Here is a 23,367-nt window from a genome sequence, read left to right on the forward strand (position 1 = left end):
ATTACTTGTTGGGATATCACATTATATCTTATTTAATTAATGCATCTATACACTTGGTAAAGGTTGGAAGGCTCGGCCTCTCGCCTAGTGTTTTATTCCACTCTTGCCGCCCTAGTTTCCGTCATATCGGTGTTATGTTCCCGGATTTTGCGTTCCTTACGCGGTTGGGTAATAATGGGAACCCCTTGATAGTTCGCCTTAAGTAAAGCTCCTCCAGCAATGCCCAACATTGGTTTTACCATTTGCCACCTAGCCTTTTCCTTTCCCTTGGGAGTCGCACTCCTGAGGGTCATCATTATTTTACCCCCCCGGGCCAGTGCTCCTCTGAGTGTTGGCCCAACTTGTCAGCCGCCGGTGGCCACCAGGGGCAACTCTGGGCTGGCCTACCAGAAGTTTGGACGATCCGGTGTGCCCTGAGAAAGAGATATGTGCAGCTCCTATCGGGATTTGTCGGCACATTCGGGCGGTGTTGCTGGTTTAGTTTTACCCTGTCGAAATGTCTTGTAGAACCGGGATACCGAGTCTGATCGGAATGTCTCGGGAGGAGGTCTATTCCTTCGTTGACCATGAGAGCTTATCATGGGCTAAGTTGGGACTCCCCTGCAGGGATTTGAACTTTCGAAATCCGTGCCCGCGGTTATGGGCAGATGGGAATTTGTTAATGTCCGGTTGTAGATAACTTGAACCTTAACTTAATTAAAATGGGTCAACTGCATGTGTAACCGTGATGGTCTCTTTCCGGCGGAGTCCGGGAAGTGAACACGGTGTTGGAGTTATGCTTGACGTAGGTTGTTTTAGGATCACTTCTTGATCATAGTTTATCGACCGTGCTTTGCCTTCTCTTCTCGCTCTCATTTGCGTATGTTAGCCACCATATATGCTAGTCACTTGCTGCAGCTCCACCTCATACCTTACCTTACCCATAAGCTTAAATAGTCTTGATCGCGTGGGTGTGAGATTGCTGAGTCCCCGTGGCTCACAGATACTTCCAAAACCAGCTTGCAGGTGCCGAAGAGTCCGTGCCGATGACGCAACCAAGCTCAGGAGGAGCTCGATGAAGATCTTGTCCTTTGTGATGTTTCGTTCTAGTTGATCAGTAGTGGAGCCTAGTTGGGGTCGATCGGGGATCGTGTCACTTTTGGGGTTCTTCTTCTATTTTGGTTCCGTAGTCGGACCATGAGTGTATTTGGATGATCTAATGTTTTATTCATGTAATTGTGTGAAGTGGCGATTGTAAGCCAACTATGTATCTTTTCCCCCTATTGTATTACTTGGGTTGTGTGAATATTACCTCACTTGCGACATTGCTTTCAATGCGGTTATGCCTCTAAGTCATGCTTCGACACGTGGGAGATATAGCCGCATCGAGGGCGTTATATTTTGCAAGTTACGGTGTGAGCTAAATATCCTGGAATCCTCAAATGTCCTGTGATCAGGCACACATCCTAACCCTTACGCATATTGATGACTTAGATGTGCAACACACGAAGTAAAGTATATCTTCAATCAATGAAGACATACATTCTAAGTGTGAATACATTAATGTGGAATTTGACTCCGGAGTGCCACGATAATTGTGCGCCGTGTCTCGGTCTAATACTTCCTATACGGTGGGTAACGCCACCACCAAATGTTCTATTTGAAGTGTTTCACTCATGGCGTTACCTTGCTATGTCTTCACATTTGGTTTGGCTTCAATCTCAACATGTTTTCATGATTATCTTCACTATGTTGATTATATACATATATACTAGTGTTCTGTCCTCTACAGCATTCAATTATAGCTATGTCTTCTTGTTGAATCTTTTGAACTAAGTGAATGTGATCGGACCCTAACCTCTCTGTGCTTTCTATCTCAAACTCTATCTCTACAAATAATATGCATTATATTGAAACTGTCGAATGTCTTCTCTGCGTCCTTGTCAGCAGAAGATACAGAGACAAACCTTAAGTCCGTTTTCAATGCTCATTCCTCCACATGAAACCCGGAGAAGTAGGAACGACCACCCGACAATCCAGGCGTGCATGGAACGTGGAACAAACCCCAAAATTCTGCATGATGGCCACATATTCCTCAGATGCGAATCGCCAGGGGCACCTGTGTAATAACGCAGTGCCACCCCTGTACCTATAAATACACACTTCACAGCGGTCATTATCTCTTCTTCCACTCTCGCACGAACCCTAGCGCCACCGCTAGCCCTCGACGACGCCGGCGACGAAGCGCTTCGCTGCCGCAACCTCTCCGACGCCGTCTTCACGCCGACCACGGACATCGTCCTCTCCGCCGTCGCTGTAGGTGTCCTCCGTCGCCAAGTTAGGGCACGGAAGATCGAACTGCTCGGCCTCCTTTTCCACTCCATCTAGCAGTTCTTAGTGTGGTAAATAAAACTTCCTTTTTACGGCCCCGTTGATCCTATGGCTTTGTCACTTTCTACCACAAGCAGTTTCTATTCACACAAGTTGGATCTCTCTCATACTGCATCTCATAACATGCCTAGTATATTCACTTATGCTTCACAAAGTAGTTAGATTCCTCACTTGTACTAATCTCTGGATTTGTACAAATCTGGAACCAACTTCTTATCTATGAGTGAATGTCTTCGCACGATGAGGTCAATGTCTTCTAAACTGATTTATATTCAAAATCTTCTGAGAATGCATATGACCTCTTCCCCTTCCCTCGCACCTTAATGCTGTCACAGGTACATGTCCGTGGGAGAATCCCTTGGTTCTCATAGTCTGCATTCATTTGCAGAATTCTTACAGCATCATATAGATTCTCCCGAAGCCACTTCCTGTCTGTCCAGCAAGCGAAAGCCCTTGAAGCCTTTGAACATATTGAAGCCTTTCAGTTTAAAGTTCATGGCTTCAGAGAATCAGCAAGGAAGGGTGGCAGAAAGCGTCATGGAGAAACATCAAGAGATCTTCCAGATCACCTCTCAGAACTGTACAAGATAGATACTGAAGAGGACTACAATCAGCGCAAAACACGAATCCAATGGATTCGACGCTATTGGGCAGAACAGTGGTTCAAGTACAGATTTGTGACAAAGGAATATGCTGAAAAGAATGCCATCAAGCGACCATGGGGAGACATCCTCTACAAAAATCTTCAACCCCGGACCAGAGATGAAGCCATTGAACAAGGCTTCTATCCCTGCATGGTCCGTGGACCACAGCCTGATGATGCTGACCCATCGTCACTGCTATGGTGTCGTGACGACATTCTGTTCGAGCGCAACTTTCAGTTTGCCCAGAACTCAGCGAAGCAGAACAAGAAGACATTGGGACTAGACTTCAACCCTGGTCCTCCTGCTCCAAGGGCTGACGGGACACGGGATGCAGAACCCAATGTCGTCGGTCCTTTCTACAACCTTGAAGGTCTCATCACCCATATCTTGGTTCAAGGGACAGCCGTGAATGAGCCTACAGCTGACGCTGAATAAGATGAAGCGCCTGCAGCGCCGAAGCCAAAGAAGTTGAAGAAGCCTAAAGCTTCAAAGCCTGCCCCTTCACCAAAAATCTCACGGGCGAAGCCACTGGCAACTGCACCTCCTGAAGACAGTGTGCAGTCTGAAGATTTGTCACGCATCTCCAAGCCCCAGAAGGTCAAGATGCCTCTGCCACACACTGTCCAAGAGCTAACTGCTGCTGCCATTCTGCGCAATGATGCCATTGATCTATCAAGTGATGAAGATCTTGCAGATGACGCTCTTGGGCAACTCATCAAGAGCAAAGAAGAAGCAGAAATCTTCAATGATCTGCCGCTCTTTGATGTAACAATCATCCACAACTTCATTGATGAGTGGTTTGACACGCCAAACATCAGCTTCGAAGATCTCCAACTACCCATTGGCCTCAGTGTCGCCTTCCATGGCGCCATTGCTTCAGAGTTAGCCATCTCCTAGCGCATTGTTGAACTGAAGCAGAAGATTGACTTTGAGAAATCTCAGTTCAAGAAGTATATGGCCAAGCTCAGCGTGCAAGACGTGAAGAACTTCAAGATTATGCTGCACGAGCTCAAGGAAGCCTTTCTAAAGAAACGTGCAGAAGCTCAGGGTTCTCGTGAGCGCATGAAGGTCCTGGCTGATAGGTGTGTGCAAGCCTACAATGAGGCTGAGAAGCGCAAGGCCCTTGGGCGTCCTGGCATCGACCCCAGGATGGCTGCCAAGAAGAAGAAGAAGCCCTCAATGGCTGAACCTGAAGCACCAAGGCAGGAAGTAGATCCCCTTGTCTTCCAAACTAGCATGACTGGCCCGAAGCCAAAGGCCAGGTCAACCGCTTCAGAACTGAAGAAGACCAGGACTGCTGAGGCTGAAGCAAGGAAGAGAAAACATCCTGAAGCCTCTGCTACTGCCCCCGCCAAGAAGAAAAGAAAGACCAAGAAGGAACGGGCTGCTCCCATAGAGCCCTTGATAGTTGAACCCATTTCCATGGTTCACCCCAACGCTGATCCACAAGAACGTCAACTGACTGTCCATGAGTCTGCTTTCACAGAGGCTCATGAAGCTGAAGACTTTCCAGCGGCTGATCCCATCGCTGCTGAAGACATTGGTCACCACGACCATGTTGAAGATGATGCAGCCCTTCCTCAGCTAGAGCACCAACAGGTATCATCGCATGTGCTAACACACAACGAACTCATCAGCATTGGTCGTCCACTGACGCCAATTGCACAGGATGCTTCATGGGCAGATCGCCCACAAGAGGAAGAAGACTCTGAGGCCCAGCCAACCCCAACTCCACAGGCGTCACCCACGTTGCGCAGGCTTCGCAAAGGTCCAAGGCCTCAAGTCTCTGCGACTGAAGATAAAACTGCTGAAGACAATTCGGCTGCATCAGATGCTGAAGAAGAAGTCCCACAAGTTGCCACTCCCCTGTCCCACCAAGAAGCGGTTCTCGAGGAGAACGTGATCGTGACCGACCCTCCTGCTCGTCAAGTGGAGGTTGAAAATCTTGAGGCTGCCACCACCAACACCACTGAAGCCACTAACGCTGTCATGGATGAAGCTAATATGGAGCCCTCACCAACAAAAGCACCAGAAGTCAGCAAAGCCACTGATCCCGCTGCTTCTGTTCCTGCGTCTGCTGCCGGTCCCCAGTTCGACTATCATGTTGAGCACAGGCCTCAGGTACAGAAGCCAATCCCAAGATTGCCCAGGTTCCCAGGTCCTGCATCAGCACCTAGCTCCTTCAATATCAATGGCTTCAGAGCAGACAACACATTCTTCAATAGCTCCAGGAACCCCTACTAAAGGGAAAGAATATCATCTAATCAGTTCTGGAGCTATCCGTAGCGAAGCTATTACTCATGCGTTCTTTACAACCAAGGTCGCATCTTCCCACACAAGCGCCTTGACATTGAAGCAATAGCTGGTTTGCCCTGTCTGGAAGAAGCTCTGGATTGCTTCAAAGAGGTTGGACTGCTGCCGTTCGTCACTGACCAAGAGCATTGAAATGAAGAGTTACTGCTCCAATTCTATGCCACACTTCACATCCGCGGGTATAACAGAGATCCGAAGACTTGGGTCCTGGAGTGGATGACAGGAAACGTTCATCACGAAGCCAAAGCCTTTGACATCATTGAGCTCACTGGTTTGCCCACTCCTGGCGATCTCTACGAGCATGGCTGTCAGCTTCATAGTGAAGCTGTTGAGAGCATCTTTCAGAAGACTAAACCTAATATGAGTCGGATGCTCAGTATGATGAAGCCATTGCCCCAAGATGCTGCTTATCCCACGGAGTTCTTCGTTGAAGACCTTGAGTATCTGCCAAGGACCATTTATCACATCATAAGGCGAACTCTCTGGCCAATCAAAGGACATTCTCCCCATGCCAAGCTAGAAGGTGCAATGAAGACTTTGGTCTTCTATATTCTTCATGGAAAATGCTTCAATACACAGGATATGTCTATTGAAGCCATCTATCCTGAGCCGGCCAAGGAACCTCAAAGTCTTCAGAATGCAGAGCATCAAAGTTTTTCTCGGAACGTTGAAGGCGTTGAAGCCATAACTCGTGTGTATCCTTTGGCTGGCACTACACGTGCACCGCATCCCGCTCTCACTGAAGCCACTGATAGCACCATTGCCCAACGACCCAAGAAGCGCACTCGTGTTCTCAATGACCGAGAGCTTCTGGTGGCTCTTCATCAGAAACAGGATAGGCATCATGACTGGCTGAAGCGTCAAATGCAAAGCCTCTTGGTGGATGTTAATCGCATTCGCAATCTTGCCACCAAGAATGCCTTTGTTGCTCATGAAACCTCTCGACGCACATGGAAAGGGCTGACGCTGCTGTGTTCTGAAAATGATCTTCAAGAAGATGGCTTCTCTGAGCAGTTCAAGTTTGACTCCACACCTCCTCGAAGGGCAGTGCTGCGACGAACTCCATCCCTTGAAGACTCTAAGTTCTCTTCCTCTGCTGCAACTGTGAATGCCAGAGTGATCGAGGATGAAGACGATGCTACTTCATCGCCACCTCCTTCTTCTGCACCACCGAACACCACTGACGACCCTGCTGCTTCACCTACTCTTCATGGGAACGAGTAGATGCTCCATGTCTTCGAACCTTTTTGGTCCTTACTGACAAAAGGGGGAGAAGCATATGAGTTTGATAGTCTTCAAGCGGGTCCATATGGGCGGGTGCTTTATATTTTGCTTCGTGCTTACAACTCTCGTTTTGATACATTTGGTTCTTTGAGTTGTAACACTTAAACTCGATGGTCGTCTGCAACTTATTTGCCACCTTGTGTTGCGATGATAAATTCCGCATGTGCGACGATAAATTTCGCACTTAGACCATTTTGCAGACGTCCATTTTCCATTATGCATGTCATTATCTTCACATACTTTCACATGCATAGTGGATTGTCATCGTAAGTTGAACTGGATCTCCACAAGCACAACCTGCCATGTGCATTTGCATTCCAAAAGCAAATTACTCATATGCACATCTTCAGGGGGAGCCCTTGCAACTTATGAAGACAATTCCTTATCCTTTACAATTTCACATATTATATTCCCTCTTGAAAACTTCAACTAGTTTTTCATCCATCACCAAAAAGTGGGAGATTGTAAGTGCATCTAGTGCCACCCCTAGTTGGTTTTGGAGTATTGACGACAAACCTAGTTGAGGGACTAATGTGTTTGTGAGAATTGCAGGATAACACAGGTAGAAGTCCCTCATTGATTCGGTTTTCCTACCAGAGATGACCCCTAAAAATGTATGAAGACATTGAAGTCAAAGGTGGTATTTGAAGATATTCACATTTAAGACTATGACAAGAGAAGACACCGCATGAAGCCTATGGAGCTCAAAGACTTAGATCTTTTGTAGTTCTTTTTCTTCTGTGTTGAGTCATAGGAACCACCATACTGTTCAGTGGGGTCCAAGAGAACTAGTCAGAATGACTGAAGTGATGCTTAAACAAAACCTATGTCTTCGAGTGAAGACTTTGAGAGCGAATCTTGTCTAGAGTCGGACAAGTCAGCTTTGCTTGTAGCCCAAGTAAAGTTGCCGTGTGAGTTTGAAATCTGACCATTGGAACATGTGTCAGTTCCTTAGTGACCCACGGTCATTTCGGACAAATCAGGTCGGGTTGCCTAGTGGCTATAAATAGCCCACCCCCTACAACCATAAACGGTTGGCTGCTCAGATTCAGAGTACGGCTTTTGACGTTTGAGAGCAACCCACCTCGAAGCCTTTGAGAGAGAATTCCTTGTGAGGATAAAGCCCTAACCACCCAGAGCCAAAGAGAATTAGGCATCACTTAAGTCTTCTTGTCTGTGTGATCTGAAGACTTATTACACTTGAGGACTGTGCATCCTCCAGCCGGTTAGGCGTCGCGTTCTGAGCATCCAAGAGACATTGTGGATTGCCGGTGAACGAAGTCTGTGAAGGTTTGGGAGTCTACCTTGAAGACTTACCAGAGTGATTGGGCGAGGTCTGTGTGACCTTAGCTCAAGGGGAATACGGTGATGACTGGGTGTCCTGAGTTGCGTGTTCAGGACTGGGTGTCCGGGACTGTGTTTCCTAAGGTTTAAATACCTAGCCGCCCTAACCATACGTACAGTTGTCACAGCAACTGGAACTGGTCCAACAAATCATTGTCTTCAATGAGTCACTGGTTTCATCTTTCCCTCCCTTTACTTACTGTTACTCCTTGTGAAGTCATTGTAAGTTTGTACTATCTTTTGTCTTCACTGAGTGACTGCGTGTTCTGTGTGGCTTCACAATATCTTCCTACCTGATCTCTACTACATTGCTACTATTGGTCATTGTGCTCTCACTTCATTGAATACTTGACTATAGTTTGTCTAGTGTAGTCTACCTTCCGCTGCATGGTAATAGGTTTATTTCTATCGTTTTTCTTTGAAACTTTCACGTTTTGAAGACTTCCATAAAAATCGCCTATTCACCCCCCCTCTAGTCGATATAACGCACTTTGAGTTACTCCCTTAGATACTGCCATCACGCTCCCCAATTCAAATGGCTGATAAACAAGAAAAGTAATTGAAAGTATAGACATTGTATGATAGACAGGTGCAATGGATAGTGGGGAATAAAAGAGGGCATGAAATAATTCATATTTATGTTGTCTAACCAAACAGGGTAGCATGACACAATTTCACATATATGATGGCTAACTAAACAGGATAGCATGACACAATTTCACATTATGATGGCTAACTAAAAAAGATGGAAAGACATAGTTCAAAATATGAGACTATGTAAACAGGATGACATGACATAACTATATAATGTGTTTATTAAATAGGTTGGCATGCCATAATTCACATACATTCACGGATAGAATGCCATAATTCAAAATATGATGACTGTAAACACTAAACAGGATGAGATGATATAACTATATGATGTCTTTATTAAATGGGTTGACATGCCATAATCCAGATAGATGATGTGTATGTACTATGTAAACATGATGGCATGATATAATTCAAATATATGATTTATATAGTAAGCAAGTAAGCAGATGGCAATTGATACGTCTCCATCGTATCTATAATTTTTGATTGTTCCATGCCAATATTATTCAACTTTCATATACTTTTTGGCAACTTTTTATATTATTTTTGGGACTAACATATTGATCCAGTGCCCAGTGCCAATTCCTGTCTGTTGCATGTTTTTGTTTCGTAGAATATCCATATCAAACGGAGTCCAAACGGAATAAAAACTGACAGAGATTTTTTTGGAATATATATGATTTTTGGGAAGAAGAATCCACGCGAGACGATGCTCAAGGGGCCCACGAGGTAGGGGGCGCGCCCCTGACCCTCATGGCCACCCCGTAAGGCGGTTGGAGCCCTTCTTTCGCTGCAAGAAAGCTAATATCCGGATAGAGATTGTGCTAAAATTTCAGCCCAACCGGAGTTACGGATCTCCGGGAATATAAGAAACAGTGAAAGGGAAGAATCTGAGAACGCAGAAACTGAGAGAGACAGAGAGACAGATCCAATCTTGGAGGGGCACTCGCCCCTCCCATGCCATGGAGGCCATGGACTAGAGGGGAAACCCTTCTCCCATCTAGGGAGGAGGTCAAGGAAGAAGAAGAAGGAGGGCGGCTCTCTCCCCCTCGCTTCCGGTGGCACCGGAGTGCCACCGGGGGCCATCATCATCACCGTAATCTACACCAGCACCTCCGCCATCTTCACCAACATCTCCATCACCTTCCCCCCTCTATCTACAGCGGTCGACTCTCCCACAACCCACTGTACCCTCTACTTGAACATGGTGCTTTATGCTTCATATTATTATCCAATGATGTGTTGCCATCCTATGATGTCTGAGTAGATTTTCGTTGTCCTATCGGTGGTTGATGAATTGCTATGATTGATTTAACTTGCTTGTGGTTATGTTGCTGTCCTTTGGTGCCCATCATATGATTGCGCGCGTGGATCACACCCTAGGGTTAGTTTGTATGTTGATAGGACTATGTATTGGAGGGCAAGAGTGATAGAAGCTTCAACCTAGCATAGAAATTGATGCATACGGGATTGAAGGGGGACCAATATATCTTACTGCTATGGTTGGGTTTTACCTTAATGAACATTAGTAGTTGCGGATGCTTGCTAATAGTTCCAATCATAAGTGCATAGAATTCCAAGTCAGGGATGACATGCTAGCAGTGGCCTCTCCCACATAATACTTGCTATCGGTCTAGTAAAGTAGTCAATCGCTTAAGGGGCAATTTCGCAACTCCTACCACCACTTTTCCACACTCGCTATATTTACTTTATTGTTTGTTAACCTAAACAGCCCCTATGTTTTATTTACTTGCTCTTTATTATCTTGCAAACCTATCCAACAACACCTACAAAGTACTTCTAGTTTCATACTTGTTCTAGGTAAAGCGAACGTCAAGCGTGCGTAGATTTGTATCAGTGGTCGATAGAACTTGAGGGAATATTTGTTCTACCTTTAGCTCCTCGTTGGGTTCGACACTTTTACTTATCGAAAACTGTTGCGATCCCCTATACTTGTGGGTTATGAAGACCTTTTTCTGGCGCCGTTGCCGGGGAGCAATAGCGTGGGGTGAATATTCTCATGTGTGCTTGTTTGCTTTATCACTAAGTAATTTTTGTTTGCTGTTCTTAGTTGTTCTTTATCTTTAGTTATGGATATGGAACACGAAATACCAAAAAAATTAGGTGTACTTGCTACTCATGGAGACGGGGAACCTCCTAAAACCCTCGATGCTGGTTATGTGAAAGATATTATGTACTACTTTAATAATCCTGAGAAAACACCGTTTAATTATGTAATGGGGGTATCGTTGGATCAACATGAATACTTTAGGGATTATCGCTTGACACAAAAAGGGAAACTATTATGGGATCAAATTTATATATTGAAGTGGTATGATAGACAACTATGCTCGGAATATGATTATACTTGTTTCTCTAGGATGAATTCTCCACACCTCCCCTTTTCATGCAAATTTAATGATAATGAAACCTTGGCTTCTTATGCTAGAGGTATATATGATTACTATGATGTGGAACAAATAGAATAATTTGTTGCTTTTATGGGTGCTTATGAAATTGAATCTATGTTTAAAGAGTTTGATGATATTGATGATGCTTGTTATAGATCTGAAAATTTAGCTATCCTCAAATATTGCTATGAGAATTATGAATACAATTATGAAATTAATGCACTTATTAAGAAAGTCTCCGCTGTCCAAGAAGAGACTAATATTTTGCAGGAATCTATGGAAGAAGAAGTTGATTACACTATGAGCTCATTGAATGAAAAAGATGAGGAGGAGAGCGAAGAACAAAAGGAGGAAGAGCAGATTGATCACCCGTGCCCACCTTCTAATGAGAGTAACTCTTCAACTCATACATTGTTTAATTCCCCTTCGTGCTTACCGAAGGATGATTGCTATGATGACTGTTATGATCCCTATGATTCTTTTGAAATATCCCTTTTTGATGATGCTAGCTATGCTTATGGCCAAGATGCCAATATGAATTATGCTTATGTAGATGCACTTGCTATAGTTCCTTATGTTAAACATGAAATTGTTGCTATTGCACCCACGCATGATAGTCCTATTATCTGTTTGAATTCTCCCGATTATACTATATCGGAGAAGTTTGCACTTATTAAGGATTATATTGATGGGTTGCCCTTTACCATTGCACATGATGATTTTGATAAATATAATATGCATGTGCTTGCTGCTCCTACTTGCAATTATTATGAGAGAGGAATTATATCTCCACCTCTTTATGTTTCCAACATGATAAAATTGCAAGAAACTGTTTATACTATGCATTGGCCTTTACTAGGTGTGCATGAATTGTTCTTTTATGACATGTCGATGCATAGGAAGAGAGTTAGACTTCGTCATTACATGATATATGTTGCTTTGTTCTCACTACTAAATTACAAATCATTGTTGATTCAAATTGGCTTTGATATACCTTGGGATCCGGGTGGATCCATTACTTGAGCACTTTATGCCTAGCTTAATGGCTTTAAAGAAAGCGCTGCCAGGGAGACAACCCGGAAGTTTTATAGATTCGTTTATTTCTGTTGAGTGCTTTCATATAGTTTAAGAATAACAAAAATAAAGAGGGGAACCCAAAACTTTTCAAAAAGGAAAGTGAAAGTGAGAAAGACAAGCACTGTTGAAGTGGGAGAGCCCCTTAAACTTTGTTCATGCTCACTGCAACTTTGTGAATCTTGATTACAGAAACTTTTCAACAAAAATAATTATCCCCTTGTACAATTACATTGTATTATAAAAATAATTTGCCAAGGTTTGCCTTTGGGATGTTTACATTTGCTTGATGGTTTGTACGGTGCAGGACAGAAACTTTGGCTGTAGTGCGCGATTTTACATTTTTAGCTGGAACGTCAAATGGTTCTGATTCTTTTTGCACTGTCTTCCTATACAAATGTTTTAGTTTTCCTAATTTTGGAAGAATTTTTAAAGTATCAGAAGTATCATGAATGTTCAGATTATTACAGACTGTTCTGTTTTAGACAGATTCTGTTTTTAATGCATAGTTTGCTTGTTTTGATGAAACTATCAATTTATATTAGTGGATTAAGCCATGAAAAAGTTATATTACAGTAGACACAATGAAAAAACAAAATATGAATTGGTTTGCAACAGTACTTAGAGTAGTAATTTGCTTTATTATACTAACGGATCTTACCGAGTTTTCTGTTGAAGTTTTGTGTGGATGAAGTGTTCGATGATTAAGAAGGTCTCGATGTGAGAAGAAGGAAGAGAGGCAAGAGCTCAAGCTTGGGGATGCCCGAGGCACCCCAAGTAAATATTCAAGGAGACTGAAGCGTCTAAGCTTGGGGATGCTGGGGAGGCATCCCCTCTTTCTTCAACAAATATCGGTATGTTTTCGGATTCGTTTCGTTCATGCGATATGTGCAAGTCTTGGAGCGTCTTTTGCATTTAGGTTTTTATTTTTATTTTTATGCACCATGCTGGTATGAGATAGTCCTTGGTTGATTTATAGAATGCTCTTTTCCCTTCACTTATATTTTTTGAGTATGGCTTTATTGAATGCTTCATGTGCTTCACTTATATCATTTGAAGTTTGGATTGCCTGTTTCTCTTTACTTAAACAACAGCCATTTGTAGAATGCTCTTTTGCTTCACTTATATTTGTTAGAGCACGGGCATATCTTTTGTAGAAAGAATTAAACTCTCTTGCTTCACTTATATCTATTTAGAGAGATGACAGGAACTGGTCATTCACATGGTTAGTCATAAAATCCTACATAAAACTTGTAGATCACTGAATATGATATGTTTGATTCCTTGCAATAGTTTTGCGATATAAAGATGGTGATATTAGAGTCATGCTAGTGGGTAGTTGTGGATTAGTAGAAATACTTGTGTTGAGGTTTGTGATTCCCGTAGCATGCACGTATGGTGAACCGTTATGTGATGAAGTCGGAGCATGAGGTATTTATTGATTGTCTTCCTTGTGAGTGGCGGTCGGGGACGAGCGATGGTCTTTTCCTACCAATCTATCCCCCTAGGAGCATGCGCGTAGTACTTTGTTTCGATGACTAATAGATTTTTGCAATAAGTATGTGAGTTCTTTATGACTAATGTTGAATCCATGGATTATACGCACTCTCACCCTTCCACCATTGCTAGCCTCTCTAGTACTGCGCAACTTTCGCCGGTACCATAAACCCACCATATATACCTTCCTCAAAACAGCCACCATACCTACCTATTATGGCATTTCCATAGCCATTCCGAGATATATTGCCATGCAACTTTCATCATCATTATATACATGACTTGAGCATTCATTGTCATATTGCTTTTCATGATCGTAAGATAGCTAGCATGATGTTTTCATGGCTTGTCCGTTTTTTGATGTCATTGCTACGCTAGATCATTGCACATCCCGGTACACCACCGGAGGCATTCATATAGAGTCATATCTTTGTTCTAGATATCGAGTTGTAAGTAAATAAAAGTGTGATGATCATCATTATTAGAGCATTGCCCCAGTGAGGAAAGGATAATGGAGACTATGATTCCCCCACAAGTCGGGATGAGACTCCGGACGAAAAAAAAAAAAAAGAAAAAAAAGAGAAAGGCCAAAAAAGAGAAGGCCCAAAAAAAGAGAAAAAAAGAAAAGAAAACAAAAAAAGAGAAAAGGAGAGAAGGGGCAATGTTACTATCCTTTTTCCGCACTTGTGCTTCAAAGTAGCACCATGTTCTTCATATAGAGAGTCTCTTGAGTTATCACTTTCATATACTAGTGGGAATTTTCATAATAGAACTTGTCTTGTATATTTCGATGATGGGCTTCCTCAAATGCCCTAGGTCTTCATGAGCAAGCAAGTTGGATGCACACCCACTTAGTTTCAGTTGGAGCTTTCATACACTTATAGCTCTAGTGCATCCGTTGCATGGCAATCCCTACTCACTCACATTGATATCTATTAATGGGCATCTCCATAGCCCGTTGATACGCCTAGTTGATGTGAAACTATCTTCTCCTTTTTGTCTCCTCCACCATCATATTCTATTCCACCTATAGTGCTATGTCCATGGCTCACGCTCATGTATTGCGTGAAAGTTGAAAAGGTTTGAGAACGTAAAAAATATGAAACAATTGCTTGGCTTGTCATCGGGGTTGTGCATGATTTGAATATTTTGTGTGGTGAAGATGGAGCATAGCCAGACTATATGATTTTGTAGGGATAACTTTCTTTGGCCATGTTATTTTGAAAATACATGATTGCTTTATTAGTATGCTTGAAGTATTATTGTCTTAGTGTCAATGGATAGACTATTGCTTTGAATCACTCGTATCTTAATATTCATGCCATGATTAGACATATGATCAAGATTATGCTAGGTAGCATTCCACATCAAAAATTATCTTTTTTATCATTTACCTACTTGAGGACGAGCAGGAATTAAGCTTGGGGATGCTGATACGTCTCCGTCGTATCTATAATTTTTGATTGTTCCATGCCAATATTATTCAACTTTCATATAATTTCTGGCAACTTTTTATATTATTTTTGGGACTAACATATTGATCCAGTGCCCAGTGCCAGTTCCTGTCTGTTGCATGTTTTTTGTTTCGCAGAATATCCATATCAAACGGAGTCCAAACGGAATAAAAACTGATGGAGATTTTTTTGGAATATATATGATTTTTGGGAAGAAGAATCCACGCGAGACGATGCTCGAGGGGCCCACGAGGTAGGGGGGCGCGCCCCAGGGTGTCAGGCGCGCCCCTGACCCTCGTGGCCACCCCGTAAGGCGGTTGGAGCCCTTCTTTCGCCGCAAGAAAGCTAATATCCGGATAGAGATCGTGTTAAAATTTCAGCCCAATCAGAGTTACGGATCTCCGGGAATATAAGAAATGGTGAAAGGGAAGAATCTGAGAACGCAGAAACAGAGAGAGACAGAGAGACAGATCCAATCTCGGAGGGGTTCTCGCCCCTCCCGTGCCATGGAGGCCATGGAATAGAGGGGAAACCCTTCTCCCATCTAGGGAGGAGGTCAAGGAAGAAGAAGAAGGATGGGGGCTCTCTCTCCCCCTCGCTTCCGGTGGCACCGGAGTGCCACCGGGGGCCATCATCATCACCGCAATCTACACCAACACCTCCGCCATCTTCACCAACATCTCCATCACCTTACCCCCTCTATCTACAGCGGTCCACTCTCCCGCAACCCGCTGTACCCTCTACTTGAACATGGTGCTTTATGCTTCATATTATTATCCAATGATGTGTTGCCATCCTATGATGTCTGAGTAGATTTTCGTTGTCCTATCGGTGGTTGATGAATTGCTATGATTGATTTAATTTTCTTGTGGTTATGTTGCTGTCCTTTGGTGCCCATCATATGATTGCGCGCATGGATCACACCCTAGGGTTAGTTTGTATGTTGATAGGACTATGTATTGGAGGGCAAGAGTGATAGAAGCTTCAACCTAGCATAGAAATTGATGCATACAGGATTGAAGGGGGGCCAATATATCTTAATGCTATGGTTGGGTTTTACCTTAATGAACATTAGTAGTTGCGTATGCTTGCTAATAGTTCCAATCATAAGTGCATAGAATTCCAAGTCAGGGATGACATGCTAGCAATGGCCTCTCCCACATAATACTTGCTATCGGTCTAGTAAAGTAGTCAATTGCTTAAGGGGCAATTTCGCAACTCCTACCACCACTTTTCCACACTCGCTATATTTACTTTATTGTTTCTTAACCTAAACAGCCCCTACATTTTATTTACTTGATCTTTATTATCTTGCAAACCTATCCAACAACACCTACAAAGTACTTCTAGTTTCATACTTGTTCTAGGTAAAGCGAACGTCAAGTGTGCGTAGAGTTGTATCGGTGGTCGATAGAACTTGAGGGAATATTTGTTCTACCTTTAGCTCCTCGTTGGGTTCGACACTTTTACTTATCAAAAACTGTTGCGATCCCCTATACTTGTGGGTTATCAGCAATCCATATATGATGTAAAAACTAAGCAATGCAAGACAACATGCATGACATGGGTAATATAACCCTGCCAAGTTTGAGCATAGACCTCAGGGGGAAAATATGACTGGTCATCAGTCTCTGAATCCTCCTCTGAGGAGCTCTCTGTAACCAGGAAGATGTCTGCTTCAGTAGGTAGCATTGTCTGCTCCGAATACCTTATTTTCACTCCATATACTTCCATCACCGCTTCAAATGGCTGATGCACAGGAAGAGTAGTTGAATATACAAACGTTGTTGCCAAATGGAACACGTAATACAAAAAAATGATACCATGATATAATTCACATACATGATGATTGGCTAAACAATGTGACATTGCATAATTCACATATATAATGCCTTTGCAACAAGATAGCATTGTATAATTCACATATATAATGTCTTGAAACAAGATGGCAATGCATAATTCACATATATGGTAATTAGACACTAAACAGTTGGCATTCACACAAAGCATGTCTAAACTAATCAAATGACATAGCAATGCGAGACACCATACACACGATATGAGCAACATAACCCTGCCAAGTTAGAGCATACACCTTGGGGGGGGATAGGACTGGTCATCTGTCTCTGAATCCTCCTCCGAGGAGCTATCCGTAACCAGCGAGATATGTGCTTCGTCAGATAGCATAGTCTGCTCCGAAGACCTTGTTTTCACTCCAGAATTTGCCATCACCGTGTCAAATGGCTGATGCACACGAAGAGCAGTTGAATGTAATAACATTGTTGACAAATGTAATATGTAACGAAAAAAAGGATGGCCTGATATAATTTACATATAAGATGACTGGCTAAGCAGGATGGCATTGAAAAATTCACATATATGATGCCTGGCTAAACAAGATGGCGTTGCATAATTCACATAAACGATGAATAAACTAAACATATGGCATTCTCACAAAGGATGTCTAAACTAAGAAGATGACATATTTGATGTATAAAGTAAGCAATGCAAGACACCATATGCATGATCTAACCAACATCAGCATGCCAAGTTAGAGCGAAGACCTCATGGGGTAAATAGGAGTTGTCTTCTCCTTCTGAATCCCCCCCAGAACAGATATCTTCCTCTCGATTACAATCCGAAATGCGTGGAGGGGGGCTTCCTTTGCGCCTACCATGGAGCGACGTCTGCATGAAATTTTATTGCCACACAAGGCTCGTCTCTTTTGCTCTACATGTTCAATTCCATTGTTTGCAATAACTGTCATGCATAGGAATAAAACATAGTGAGATTGTGTAAGGAGTGCATGCAGAAATCCAGAGTGATGGTAGCAACCTGTGGATAGACCCAAAAACCAATAATAGCAGGCAGATAATGGCTTCAGTTAAAAAATACAGATAATGGCTTCTTTACTGTTTGTTTCCCACCCAACATGAAACTCATAGTAGACACCGGAGATTAACCAGATAGTAGATAGATACTATTGATAGCGGCCCCGATATGTACCCCACAACCATTTAAAAACTCAAGTTTGACCATTAGTTTGGAGCTGACTCAGAGTCTAATCGGTGAACAGGACGATAAAGTAGCATGTAATATTAAGCGATGCATAATGTAAGCAGACACGAAAGAGTGCGACCTCTCTTGAGGACCCGTGTAGTCCTCGAGGTCATCTGCTCGGTTGATGATGGTAGTGCAATTTTCATGGCTGCCAGCGGCGGGGAAGAAGATCTGAGGCGGCGAAAGACAGTCTGGAGGCCGGATCCCTGCTGTGCTGGACCCTTCTGTCGTTGGAGCAGCTGAGCTGGGGTGGACGACGGCGCAGCAGGAGCGGGACATACCACGCAAGGTTTTCTTTGACAACTATCTGTAAGAGAAGTAATTCTGTAAGGGGTCGTTTGAATTGGAGGATTCCAACAATGCAGGGATAGGAAATAGACAGGAATAGGATAGGAATGCACGTGCAAAACAGAGAATTTAAAAACACAGGATTTCTGCCAATCTGGGTGTTTGATTCACAAGAATTGGAAGATCACAGGATGCAAAGAAGCATGGTGAGATTAAGTCAAACCACAAGAAAATGTACGGTTATAATGCTATTATGCTACTATATCTTAGTCTTGTGCTTCATGAATAGGAATTTGAAAAGGAGGACAAGTGAAAATTAAAATTCCTACATATTTTCTTTCAAGGAGACACTAAAGGAACAAATCAGTGTGCTCAGTGGACAATATATATAACATGTAGAGTAAAAAAGAGATGCAAAAAGTGTACAACCTCTTTGGCGAAGCCATGTCGATCTCAGCGTGATTGGGTTGGCCGATGAGGATGCTCCGGCTGACTTGGCTGTCGGAGGAGGGGAAGAAGATCTTAGGCGTCTAGAGATGGAGCCCGAGGTACTGCTCTGCTGTGATGGAGGGTTTCGTCGTTGGAGCAGCTCCGGTGAGTTGTACGACACCGAGGCTGAAGCAGGACAAGAGAGACAACGAACAACGTTAACCTGAGTGGAATTCTAATAGCATCTCCAATACATGACGTAAAATACATATCCATAAAGTGCTAGATGTAAAATACATCAGCTGCTCATCTTTGAACTTAACTGTCGAAACTGAATTTAACTGTCGAAACTGAACTTAACTGTCGAAACTGAACTTAACTGTGGAAACTGAATTTTGCTGTCGAAATTGAATTTTGCTATCGAAACTGAACGCACTAGCAAGGTGAGGCTACACGTCGGTCGACTGACTTTTTCATCTCTGGTCAGTCGATTTTGCAGCTGTTGGATACGAAATCAAGGGCCTGCGGTTCATCTTCAACCTCCACCCCCTGAGCCGGCCAAACAGCAGCCCCCCGCCGCCCGCGGCTGACGGTGCGCCACCCCGCCCGCCCCGAAAACACTCCCCCCCGCCGGTCCGCCGCCGCCCCAGCCATCCCTCTAGCCCCCCCCCCCGTGCCGAGCTTTTTCTCCGGCGATCCCCACGCCACCGCCGGTGACCACCGCCCCCATCCTGAACCCCAAGATAGATAGTGGGGTACCTCTCCGGCGAGCCCTCCTCCCCGTTGCGGCTGGTTCTTCCTTCACCCCGGCGGCATCAGAGTGAAGTGTAGCTAAATCGGAGCAGCATCGCAAGAAAGAGAAAGAGCGAGAGCAGCAGCGCGAGCAAGAGCAAGAGCAAGAGCAGACCAGGTAGGGGACCGAGAGTAAGAGCAGAGCAGCAGCGCGAGCGATATCTAAAGCAGCAGTAGGTCCTACTGATGTGGACGTCGCCGCCGAGGGAGTGACGCCGTGGAGGAAGTGGCCGGCAACGCCGCCGTGGATGGAGCTGTGCCGTACCGGCTCGGGACCGAGCGCCGACAGCACCGTGAGATCGAATCAAGAAGAAAATGCGGCGATTAGTGTACAACCTCTTTGGTGGCGCCGATTAGGCCGCAGCTTCATCCGAGGAAACGGTGATGATGATGCTCTTCCGGTGGTGCAGGTGAAGACGGCGGTGTGGGAATGGAGGTGGCACGAAAGACGAGGGGAACGTCGGGGCAGCTCCTTCGAGGTGGAGGACGGGGTGGCTGAACTGGCGGGACGATGAGATCGACGACGGATCCTCATCCGGTACGATGGATGAGGGACGTCAAGGTGTTGCTATGGACGACGTCGTTGGGGAAGAGGCTCCGGCTGGGTGGCGGACGGAGCAGGGTGTGGGGTTTCGTCGCGGGTTTTCGCGGCCTCGGTGTACGAATGGGTGGGCGGATGGGATGACAGTGGGGAACCATGGCTTAGAGACGCGCTTGTCCGAAATGTGGGGTAAGTTACGAAAGTACCCCCACCGATTTGAGGCGGTTCTTTCGGTTCAGGGGTACCACAGGCATTTCACGTGTCGGGATTTCACAGGAGGTGGGATTTTTCACGCGCGTTGTAATTTCAGAATAGCAAGGCATAGGTTGAGATGGAGGGAGTTGTCGGAGCACAACGAGACAAAGATATATCTTAAATATTTTGGGCTAACAAGGCGCGGGTTGAAATTTCCGGACAAGCATAACGTGTACTGTACCAAATCAATGCGCCCTACAAATGTCATTCAAAACTTTGAATTCATGTTATGTTCAATTAAAATATTTCGCTACATGTATAATCCATGCAACCAGTACTCAAATGAACGTTTTAGTGCATTCTAAACGTATATACTACCTCTTCAATTTGAACTAAATTTGAATTCGTTTCTCTATTTGAATAAGATCTACAGTAATTATTGTTGTGAAGTCAAAGCATTTGAATTCGTTTCTCTGTTTTAATAAGATCTACAATCATCATTATTGTCAAGTTAAACCATCGTTTGTGTATTATCTTCACAGCACACCACATGATTAGTCTCGAGTTACATATGAACTATGTGTACTATATGAACTCGAACTAGATTTTTTGAATCCACTTTATTTTGATTTCAAATCACATTACATTTCTAGCTCTAGCTAGATCTTCATAATCTAAACCATGTCTGATATGTATAATGTGTTTATCACATTATGTATGGTGCCCCACCCTCTACGCCTACAAGTATTTAGATGTGAGTTGCAAACACCACACATTACCACAAATTCAAATAAAATGTGAGAATGTTCGATATATAGTATTGTTTAGATTGTTCGATATTTAGTTGTAAGCTGCAAACGCCACACATTATCACAAATTCAAATAAAATGTGAGATTGTTTGATGTATAGTATGGTTTAGATTGTTCGGCATTTAGCTGTGAGTTGCAAACACCATGTCACATTATGGTATAACATGTGCACAACACGTGTATCACCGCTATATTCATGCATGAAATGTTTAAAACACTATGATCTCCTATTCAAATATATGAGTCCACTTTCATATCAAATTATGATCTTTGTTAGTCTCTTACACCCACACAGTCCTCTAACCTTTGTAGCTACCACTAACTTTCTCTCGTGCATGCACACGCCCTCCTCGCCCTCCCCCTCCCTCGGCATTCTATCCACCGGGCACATTCATTTTTTTCTTTAGGTCGTTCTCCCAGAGTCTCCACAACTCCTTTCCGACAGATACCGATCTATAAACCTCTCCAGCGATGCCTGCCCACAACATACAAACACACCTTCAATCTCCTCCTTTATGTGTCCTTGCCTCGTGTCTCTCATACGGTCAGACACACATGTAAACTCTCGCCCCTCTTTTCATCGCTCTCACAACCGCACACTCCTCCCCCTATCTAGCTAGTAGTTGGGCCTCTCGCACCACCTCCTAGCTCCATTCTCTCTGTCTATCCGTCTCGCTGGGCCTTATTTGCCTCTAACAAATGGACGTACACCGACCGATCTCTTGCTATACATATAGCTAGCTAGGTCCTTATAACTCATTTTTACCCACACGTCAATCGATCTACCTCATTAGTTGTGTCTCTCCCTTCCTCCGACAAACAACAATTGATCTACCGATCTAGTTAGGTTTGCTTACCAAACACATGGTTCCCCTTCATCATCCATGGATGCGTCCCGACAGATCTATGATACACAGGCTCACACAGAAACACATCCCCACTCTTATTGATAACATTGCAGTTCCACCCTCAGTTTGTCTAGTAGGCCTCTCCCACCATCTTCGAGAAGCAACTCCATCACCCATCCAGCACTCTACCCCTCTCCCTCCCTCTCCCTCCCTCTCTCTCTCTCCTCTCTCTCTCCCATCATATTTCTCATCCTTCAGTTATGTATGGATGTCGACCGATCTCTCCTTCAAGACATAGCTGGGTCTCTCCTTCAAGACATAGCTGGGTCTCTCCTTCTCAACACATATACGAGTCGTTCTACCTCTATAGTTAGGCCTCTGCCTACCCCTCCCACCACCCCCTCCCCCCACACACACCGATACATCGAGCGCTCTAGTCATGTCTCCCTGCCACACACAAACTTGACGTGTGCCCTCTAACGTTCCGGTAGGCCAGTCACCCTATATCTTTGACTTGTACACACACACACACAATTTCGATGGCTCTCTTCATCGATCTCGCACCCACCCACTTGATCCTCTCTTTGACTCTATCGATAGCTAAGACCCTCCCTCTCTTCTCGTGGATTGCCCGACCCTCTATGTATGATATGGATAGGCCTCCATTTCACACACATTGCATGCAAAATTTTGTTTGAGATGTCATCGACACATATTCCCACAAATAATTCATGAATCAACCCCCCACCCCACCCCCACCCCAAAACAAAAAACACTCACTAACGCGGTTTGTATCTCTCACACACACCCACGTAGGTGGGGGACATGCACGATGAGAAGAGGTGCATGCACGGCGCACGTACTCCCGTCTCTTTCCCAACCACACCCGCGCGGGTACACGGTGGAGCTCATTTCTGTATGAAAAAGGCAGCCCACGTGGTAATTTGGCACGTGTACTGGTTGTCCACTTGGTGGAGGGAGGATCTTCTACCACGGGTGAACAAACAAATTGCGACTTGACGTGTTATGTTAAAAAAAGAGGCAAACTATGTGGGGCCTACCTTAGAGGAAAGGCTCTATACACTGGAGTACTTTTGATGTGTCTCGTCAACTCGCAGAACGAGGAGAAGCTTGCTTAGTAGGCCGTCTCCCCCGCCCACGGGCCCGGTGGCTCGCAAGATGAGGTGAAGCTTGCTTACTACGCCTTACACTCGCTCCCTCGCCCATGCATGCGGTGGCTCGCAGGACGAGGAGAAAAATTTACTACTCCCTCCATTTACTCCTCGTCCCTACTACCTTGGTTATAGAGATTATATCATATTGTTTGGAATATATATGTCCTTTAGTAGATTTCAATATGAACTACTAGTACATACTCCAAACACTGATGTATATAGACGTATTTTAGAGTGTAGA

The sequence above is a fragment of the Triticum urartu genome, chromosome 6 (assembly GCF_003073215.2).
Source record: "Triticum urartu cultivar G1812 chromosome 6, Tu2.1, whole genome shotgun sequence".
NCBI classification, from domain to species: Eukaryota; Viridiplantae; Streptophyta; class Magnoliopsida; order Poales; family Poaceae; genus Triticum; species Triticum urartu.